At 40.1% G+C, this 8,534-nt stretch overlaps 1 pseudogene; it reads left to right on the top strand.

The window, feature by feature from the left end:
* The first annotated feature begins 1,543 nt into the window (after positions 1 to 1,543).
* Positions 1,544 to 8,120, top strand: LOC122304744 (annotated as a pseudogene).
* Positions 8,121 to 8,534: the final 414 nt, after the last annotated feature.

Genomic DNA, 8,534 nt, shown 5'->3' with positions numbered 1-8,534 from the left:
CTGCTAATTCATCAGATGCTAGAACTGAACTTGGGGGGGAATGTGGGGTGTGAATAGTGAAGTTTCCACTGAGGAAATGTATAAAAGGCATGGGCATGGCGCCGATTTGTTGCAATGCACACATGAAGGTGCACCAAGGTGGCGATTTGCGGTGACTTGGGTGTTTACATGGCTTTCTTTCAATTAACATGTCTTGGATCAATACTAATCTTCTAATTAAATCTCAGAATGATGGAAAACAATGATAAAACAATAAGGTCAAGATAAAAAGGTTGAGAAAGAATATTAAAAGATAAATTAATATCAAAATATGGTCTAGAGATAAATAATCGTGTGGAAGTTGATTATTGCCCTTAACTCAAGTCATAAGCTTAACCGTGGCTGGATGTGAACCTTGGGAGATTGTTACGCTTCTTGGGCTTGACCGAAACCAATGGTAAGGTGTATGTGGCCTTTAATTTCAAGAACGAAATAGAAGACAGGTCGGTGGGTGGCAATTCGTCGGATTCTATTACCGAACTAGGCGGGTTAATGTGGAGTGTGAGTAGTGGGATTTCTCTTGCGAAAATATTGCGAAATGCGTGGGCTAGTGGCCGATTTGTCGCAATGCACATGTAGGGGCAGCTAGGTGCCGATTTGCGATGACTTGGTCATTTACCTGGCTTTCCTTCAATTGACATGTCTTGGATGAAGAACAATCTTCTAATTCAACCCAAGAATGATGACAAGCAGCAATAAAAGCCACAAGGTTTAGGGAAAAAAGGTGAGAAGGAATATTAAAAGTGAAATGAAGCACAAAACATGGTTTAGAGATGAATAATCAAGTGTGTGTTGATTGTTGACCTTTAACTGTAGCTAGAAGCTTAAACAGGGCTAGATGTGAACCTTGGGGGCTTTTAACACGTCTTGGTCTTGACGGAACCAATAGTAAGCTTTATGTGGGCTTCAACTGAAGGAATGAGATAAAAGACGGGGTTTCTTGCTGCTAATTCATCAGATGTTAGAACTGAACTTGGGGGGTGAATGTCCAGTTTAAATAATGAAGTTTCCAATGAGGAAATGTCTAAAAGGCATGGGCATGGCGCCGATTTGTTGTAATGCACACATGAAGGAGCATCGAGGTGGCGTTTTGCAGTGACTTCGGTGTTTACATGGCTTTGTTTCAATTAACATGTCTTGGATCAAAACTAATCTTCTAATTAAATCTTTGAATGAAGGAAAACAACAATGAAATCAATAAGGTCAAGATAAAAAGGGTGAGAAAGAATATTAAAAGATAAATTATTATCAAAATATGGTCTAGAGGTAAATAATCGTGTGGAAGTCGATTGTTGCCCTTAACTCAAGTCATAAGCTTAACCGTGGCTAGATGCGAACCTTGGGAGATTGTTACGCTTCTTGGGCTTGACCGAAACCAATGGTAAGGTGTATGTGGCCTTCAATTTTAAGAACGAAATAGAAGACAGGTAGGTGGGTGGCAATCCGTCGGATTCTATTACCGAGCTAGGCAGGTTAATGTGGAGTGTGAGTAGTGGGATTTCTGATGGGAAGCAAGGCAAGCCTACTCTTAAAGATCCTTTGCAAGTTCCAGATGGGCCAGTAACAAGATCGAGAGCCAAAAAGATCAAGGAAGCAATGCAAGGATTAGTACAAACCACTTGGGAAGAAGCTAGCAAGAGCCCAACACTCAAGATGGGCTTGAAAGAAGAAGAACCAGCTTTGATCCACTTGATCCAAGTTGTGGAAGACTTGACTTAGAAATATGGCCTTTAGATATTAAGGTTTTCAATTTGTTTAAAGGATTTTTATTATTAGTTTTGAATAAGTGGGCTTGAGGATGCTTAACCCACATATGTCTTATTTATTTGAAATAAGGTTTAGAAGTACTGTAGCATGACACTGTTAACGCTACAGTACCTGCGTCTACTGTTCACCAAGGGCATTTTTGAGAGAAAGGGTCTTAAACTTTAGTCTAGGGTTTTATCATGTTTTGGGGAGGGTATTTAAAGGATGTAGCAGCCATTTCAAGGCAGACATTATTTTATTTCGAATTTTAATTGTGTGTGAGTTTTCTCCTCTTGTTCTTAATTGAACTCTTGAATTTATCAAAGGTAAATCACAACCTTTGTGGCATTCCTCCTCGTAATTTGGGTTCTTGAGACGAGATTTCAAAGGGTCTAGATTTTGATATAATCTAGGTTCTTGAAACGAGTTTTCAACGGGTCTAAATTCTCCATCCATAGACTTGAGTTTGGCGTTCTTGGGTAATTTTTCAAATTGATTGTGGGTTCAAGGGATTCTCTTCCCGCGGGTTCATATCATTTGGTATTCAGAGCAAGGTTTCCATTCTGGTCTAATTCTATCTTTTGTTTATTGCATCTTTAATTCTAGAGCTTCATTGTTCTAAGGTTCCAAAAAAAAAAGAAAAAAGTGCAGAAATTCATTTTTTCCTAGGGCTGTGAAAATTTGCACCATTTAGGGTTGAAATTTCTATGGTTTCATTGATTCCCATCTATTTCCTTGCCAATTTTTATGTGTTTGAATTCAATTGTTTGATTATCCCAATTGAATATTTCTGTTTGTGGATGAATTGTTGAGAAAAGAAAAGAAAAGAAAAGAAAGGAAAAAAAAAATCGTCAAGAAAAAAAAAAAGTGTAGAAAAAACCAAAATTTTTTTCTTGAGCCTTTCATCATTGGGGTTGTGCATCCTTCATTATAGTTGGTATTTTGTGTTACAGTCACTCTTCCATTCGTATAATTTCCATGATTCTCATGTCGTTTCTTTCCTTCCGTGTTTCTCTTGTTCTTGTTTCTTGGATCTAATTGCTAGTTGGGATTAAACAAGGTTGCTTTATCTTGATTGAGTTCAATTAGTTCTGAAAGAACTTGAGTGGGAAAACTCGAGGTAAAAGGCAAGAGAGTGTGAGATTATTATCGAAAAAAAAAAAAAAGCCAATTCAGAGTGAAACACGAGTGGAGTGCCATCATTTGAGTGTAAACACGTAAGGGAGCGTGTGAGGTCCTTTCTTTTTCTGCTAACATTTTATTTTTGCTACACATTACAATGTCTCACCGCAGTGGCTCATCACCCAAGGGGATAGCAGATAACTCATTTGTGTTGCAAGCCATGCAACAACAGTTTGAGCGGATGAACATGCTATTGGGACAAATGGAGGATAGGATGAATCAACAACAAGCAGAGATTAGAAATTTGCAAGGTGGGAGAAATCGGAGGCGACGTGAGCCTAGGGTTGAAAATGCATATGAGAATGAAGGAGATGATGAGGATGAGGAAGACCTAACATCTTAAATTGGGTTGGGTAGACATAGAGGAGTTAGGCGTGAAAGAGGATTTGAGTGGAACCTAGGGGGTCGGGATGGTGTCGATAGAGACTTGGGGAGCATCAAAATGACAATACCATCTTTCCAAGGTAGAACTGACCCAGAGGTTTATCTAGAGTGGGAGAAAAAAATAGATTTGGTATTTGATTGTCATAATTACTCTGAGGAGAAGAACGTAAAGTTGGCAGTAATTGAATTCACTGATTATGCTATTATTTGGTGGGATCAATTAGTGACCGCTAGGAGGAGGAATCATGAGAGGCCTATAGAGACATGGGGAGAGTTGAAAGCTCTCATGAGGCGGAGATTTGTACCTAGTCACTACTATAGGGACCTTTATCAAAAGCTCCAAAATCTTACACAGGGGTCTAGGAGTGTGGAGGATTACCATAAGGAGATGGAGGTGGCTATGATTCGGGCTAATGTAGAGGAGGACCGGGAGGCCACCATGGCTAGATTTTTGAGTGGTTTGAATAGAGATATAGCCAATGTGGTTGAATTGCAACATTATGTGGAGATCGAGGACATGGTGCACATGGCTATGAAGGTGGAGAGGCAATTAAAGAGAAAAGGGACAGCAAGGTACACTTCGGTTTCTAGCACTACTTGGAAATCAAAGTGGGATGGGAATGATCCTGCTGAAGCAAAGAGAAAGATTGAACAACCTAAGGGCAAAGATGAGGGACCTAGCAGCAAAGCCAAGGTAGAATCTCAAACTTCAAGGAATAGAGATATTAAATGTTTTAAGTGTTTGGGTTCAGGGCACATTGCTTCTCAATGTCCAAATAGGCGAGTGATGATTATGCGTGACAATGGGGAGGTGATGACTGAGAGTGAGGATGATCGTGATGGAGTGCCCGAGTTGGTTGATGCTAGTGATGACGAAGGAGTGATATACGCTGTGAGTGAGTCTCTTGTTGCTAGGCGTGCTCTCAACACACACATTAAGGTGGATGATGCCGAGCAACTGAGAGAGAACATTTTCCATACTAGATGTCACGTCAACAGCAAAGTATGTAGTATGATCATTGATGGAGGGAGTTGTACTAATGTGACTAGCACTACTTTGGTTGAGAAATTGAATTTACCAACCTTAAAACACTCTAGACCATACAAATTGCAGTGGTTGAATGATTGTGGAGAAGTTAGGGTGGATAGACAAGTGTTAGTTCCTTTTTCAATTGGGAGGTATCAGGATAAGGTGCTTTGTGATGTTGTGCCTATGCATGTTGGCCATATTTTGTTGGGGAGGCCGTGGCAGTATGATAGGAGGGTGATCAAAACATGTACAGCTTTGTAAAGGAGGGCAAAACAATCAAGCTTGCTCCTTTAACTCCAAGCCAGGTCTATGAAGACCAACTGAAACTGAAAAGGGAGATTACTCAGAAAAGAAAGAGTGAAAGTGAGAGTGATCAAAAAAGAAAGAGTGAAAATGAGAGTGATCAAAAAAGAATGAGTGAAAAAGAGATTGAGCAGAAAAGAAAGAGTGATAGTGAAAATGAGCACAAAAAAAAGAGTGAAAAAGAAAGTAGAGATGTGGCTGAGAGTAGAGAAAAAAGAGTAGAGCCACGAGAGAAAAAAAAAGAGAGTCTGTAGAGAGGAAAGGAAAGACAAAAGTGACTTTCTATGCCAGAAAGAGTGAGGTTAAGAGGGCTTTCTTCCCAGATCGCCCTATGATTTTTCTTATCTATAAAGAGTCTTATCTTACTCTTGATGATACTCACCAGTCTCTTCCTATTTTGGCTATCTCCTTGTTGCAGGAGTTTGATGATGTATTCCCAGAGGAGATGCCTAATGAGTTGCCACCCATTAGAGGCATTGAGCATCAGATTGATTTTGTACCTGGAGCTGCTATTCCAAACCGACCAGCCTATAGGAGTAATCCAGAGGAGACAAAGGAGCTTCAGAGGCAAGTTGTGGACTTGATGAATAAGGGGTACGTGAGGGAGAGCATGAGCCCATGTGCAGTACCAGTGCTATTAGTGCCAAAGAAGGATGGGACATGGAGAATGTGTGTTGATTGCAGGGCGGTCAACAATATTACGGTAAAGTATCGGCATCCCATACCTAGATTAGATGATATGCTTGATGAATTGCATGGCTCTTGTCTTTTTAGTAAAATTGATCTTAAAAGTGGGTACCATCAAATTAGAATGAAAGAGGGTGATGAATGGAAAACTGCTTTTAAGACCAAGTATGGCCTTTATGAATGGTTGGTTATGCCATTTGGACTTACAAATGCACCCAGTACTTTCATGAGATTGATGAACCATGTCCTACGTGCATTCATTGGCAAGTTTGTGGTCGTGTATTTTGATGATATCCTAGTGTACAGCAAAGACTTAAATCAGCATATTGAGCATTTGAGATGTGTGTTTAATGTGTTGAGATGTGAAAAGTTGTATGCTAATTTCAAGAAATGTACCTTTTGCATGGAAAGAGTTGTTTTTCTTGGATATGTTGTTAGTACAAAGGGTATTGAGGTGGATGAAGAGAAAGTCAAGGCCATCAAGGAGTGGCCAACGCCAAAGAGCATCACTGAGGTAAGAAGCTTCCATGGCTTAGCAAGCTTTTATCGGCGTTTTGTTAAAGACTTTAGCACCATTGCTGCACCACTCACTGAAGTCATTAAAAAGAATGTTGGGTTTCATTGGGGGGTTACTCAAGAGAATGCTTTTGCCACCATTAAAGAAAGGTTGTGCTCTGCACCTGTGCTAGCATTACTTGATTTTAACAAAGCTTTTGAGATTGAATGCGATGCTTCAGGTATAGGGATTGGAGCTGTTTTGATGCAGGATAGGCGGCCCATAGCCTTCTTCAGTGAAAAGTTAAGTGGGGCCTCACTCAAGTACCCTACTTATGACAAAGAGCTTTATGCTTTTGTTCGTGCATTGGAGACTTGGCAGCACTACCTATGGCCTAGGGAATTTGTGATCCACACCGATCATGAATCATTGAAGCATCTCAAGGGTCAAGGTAAGTTGAATAAAAGGCATGCTCGTTGGATGGAATACATTGAGACATTTCCACATGTCATCTGTTACAAGCAAGGTAAGGAGAACATTGTTGCTGATGCTTTATCTCGAAGGTATGTACTTCTTACTTCTATAAGTGCTAAGATGCTTGGATTTGAATATGTGAAAGACCTATATGCCGATGACGCTGACTTCTCTAATGTGTACATGGCATGTGATAAGGCAGCATTTGGTAAGTTTTACAAGCATGAGGGTTACTTGTTTAAAGAAAACAAACTTTGTGTGCCAAGTTGTTCTATGCGTGAATTACTAGTGCGTGAGGCACATGGTGGGGGATTAATGGGACACTTTGGTGTCAAGAAGACTTTGGATATTTTGCATGAACATTTCTTTTGGCCTAAGATGAAGAGAGATGTCACTCGCATTTGTGGCAGATGCATTACATGTAGGAAGGCCAAATCTAAAGTGTTGCCACATGGGTTGTATACACCCTTACCCGTTCCTAGTGAACCATGGGTCGACATATCTATGGATTTTGTTTTGGGGCTACCTAGGACAAAAAGGGGTAGAGATTCTATTTTTGTGGTTGTGGATAGATTTAGTAAGATGGCACATTTCATTCCATGCCATAAAACAGATGATGCCACAAACATAGTTGACTTGTTTTTCAGGGAGATAGTACGACTCCATGGTGTTCCCAAGAGTATTGTTTCTGATAGGGATGTTAAATTCCTTAGCTACTTTTGGAAGGTGTTGTGGGGGAAATTGGGTACCAAGCTCTTATTTTCCACTACTTGTCATCCGCAGACTGATGGTCAGACTGAAGTAGTTAATAGGACCTTAACTCAGCTTTTACGCACTGTTGTTCATAAGAATTTAAAAACTTGGGAGGATTGTTTGCCATTCATAGAGTTTGCATATAATAGGACCATGCATACTACTACTTCATATTCTCCTTTTGAAATTGTTTATGGATTCAATCCGCTTACCCCTTTAGATTTGATGCCTTTATCGATTGGTGGCAGGAGTAGCTTGGATGGACAAAAGAAGGCGGAATTGGTGAAGTCACTCCATGAGAGGGTACGGCTTCAAATTGTGCAAAAGAATGAAAGGGTTGCTTCCCAAGCCAATAAAGGGCGAAGGCGTGTCATCTTTGAACCTGGAGATTGGGTTTGGGTTCACATGCGCAAAGAAAGATTCCCAATTCATCAGAGGACTAAGTTGCATCCTCGAGGAGATGGACCTTTCCAAATCCTTGAGAAAATTAATGACAATGCCTATAAAGTGGATCTCCCAGGTGAGTATAATGTGTCTGCTACCTTCAATATTTCTGATCTTTCTCCTTTTGATGTAGGTGAAGATTCGAGGTCAAATCCTTTTGAGGAGAGGGGGAATGATGGGAACCAAGGCAAGCCTACTCTTAAAGATCATTTTGCAAGTTCCAGATGGGCCAATTACAAGATCGAGAGCCAAGAAGATCAAGGAAGCAATGCAAGGATTAGTACAAACCACTTGGGAAGAAGCTAGCAAGAGCCCAACACTCAAGATGGGCTTGAAAGAAGAAGAACCAGCTTTGATCCACTTGATCCAAGTTGTGGAAGACTTGACTTAGAAATATGGCCTTTAGATATTAAGGTTTTCAATTTGTTTAAAGGATTTTTATTATTAGTTTTGAATAAGTGGGCTTGAAGATGCTTAACCCACATATGTCTTATTTATTTGAAATAAGGTTTAGAAGTACTGTAGCATGACACTGTTAACGCTACAGTACCTGCATCTACTGTTCACCAAGGGCATTTTTGAGAGAAAGGGTCTCAAACTTTAGTCTAGGGTTTTATCATGTTTTGGGGAGGGTATTTAAAGGATGTAGCAGCCATTTCAAGGCAGACATTATTTTATTTCGAATTTTAATTGTGTGTGAGTTTTCTCCTCTTGTTCTTAATTGAACTCTTGAATTTATCAAAGGTAAATCACAACCTTTGTGGCGTTCCTCCTCGTAATTTGGGTTCTTGAGACGAGATTTCAAAGGGTCTAGATTTTGATATAATCTAGGTTCTTGAAACGAGTTTTCAACGGGTCTAAATTCTCCATCCATAGACTTGAGTTTGGCGTTCTTGGGTAAGTTTTCAAATTGATTGTGAGTTCAAGGGATTCTCTTCCCGCGGGTTCATATTAATTTCTCTTGCAAAAATGTTGCGAAATGCGTGGGCTAGGGGC

The sequence above is a fragment of the Carya illinoinensis genome, chromosome 3, assembly GCF_018687715.1.
Source record: "Carya illinoinensis cultivar Pawnee chromosome 3, C.illinoinensisPawnee_v1, whole genome shotgun sequence".
Classification (NCBI taxonomy): domain Eukaryota; kingdom Viridiplantae; phylum Streptophyta; class Magnoliopsida; order Fagales; family Juglandaceae; genus Carya; species Carya illinoinensis.
This window is presented reverse-complemented; position numbering and strand designations above follow the sequence as displayed.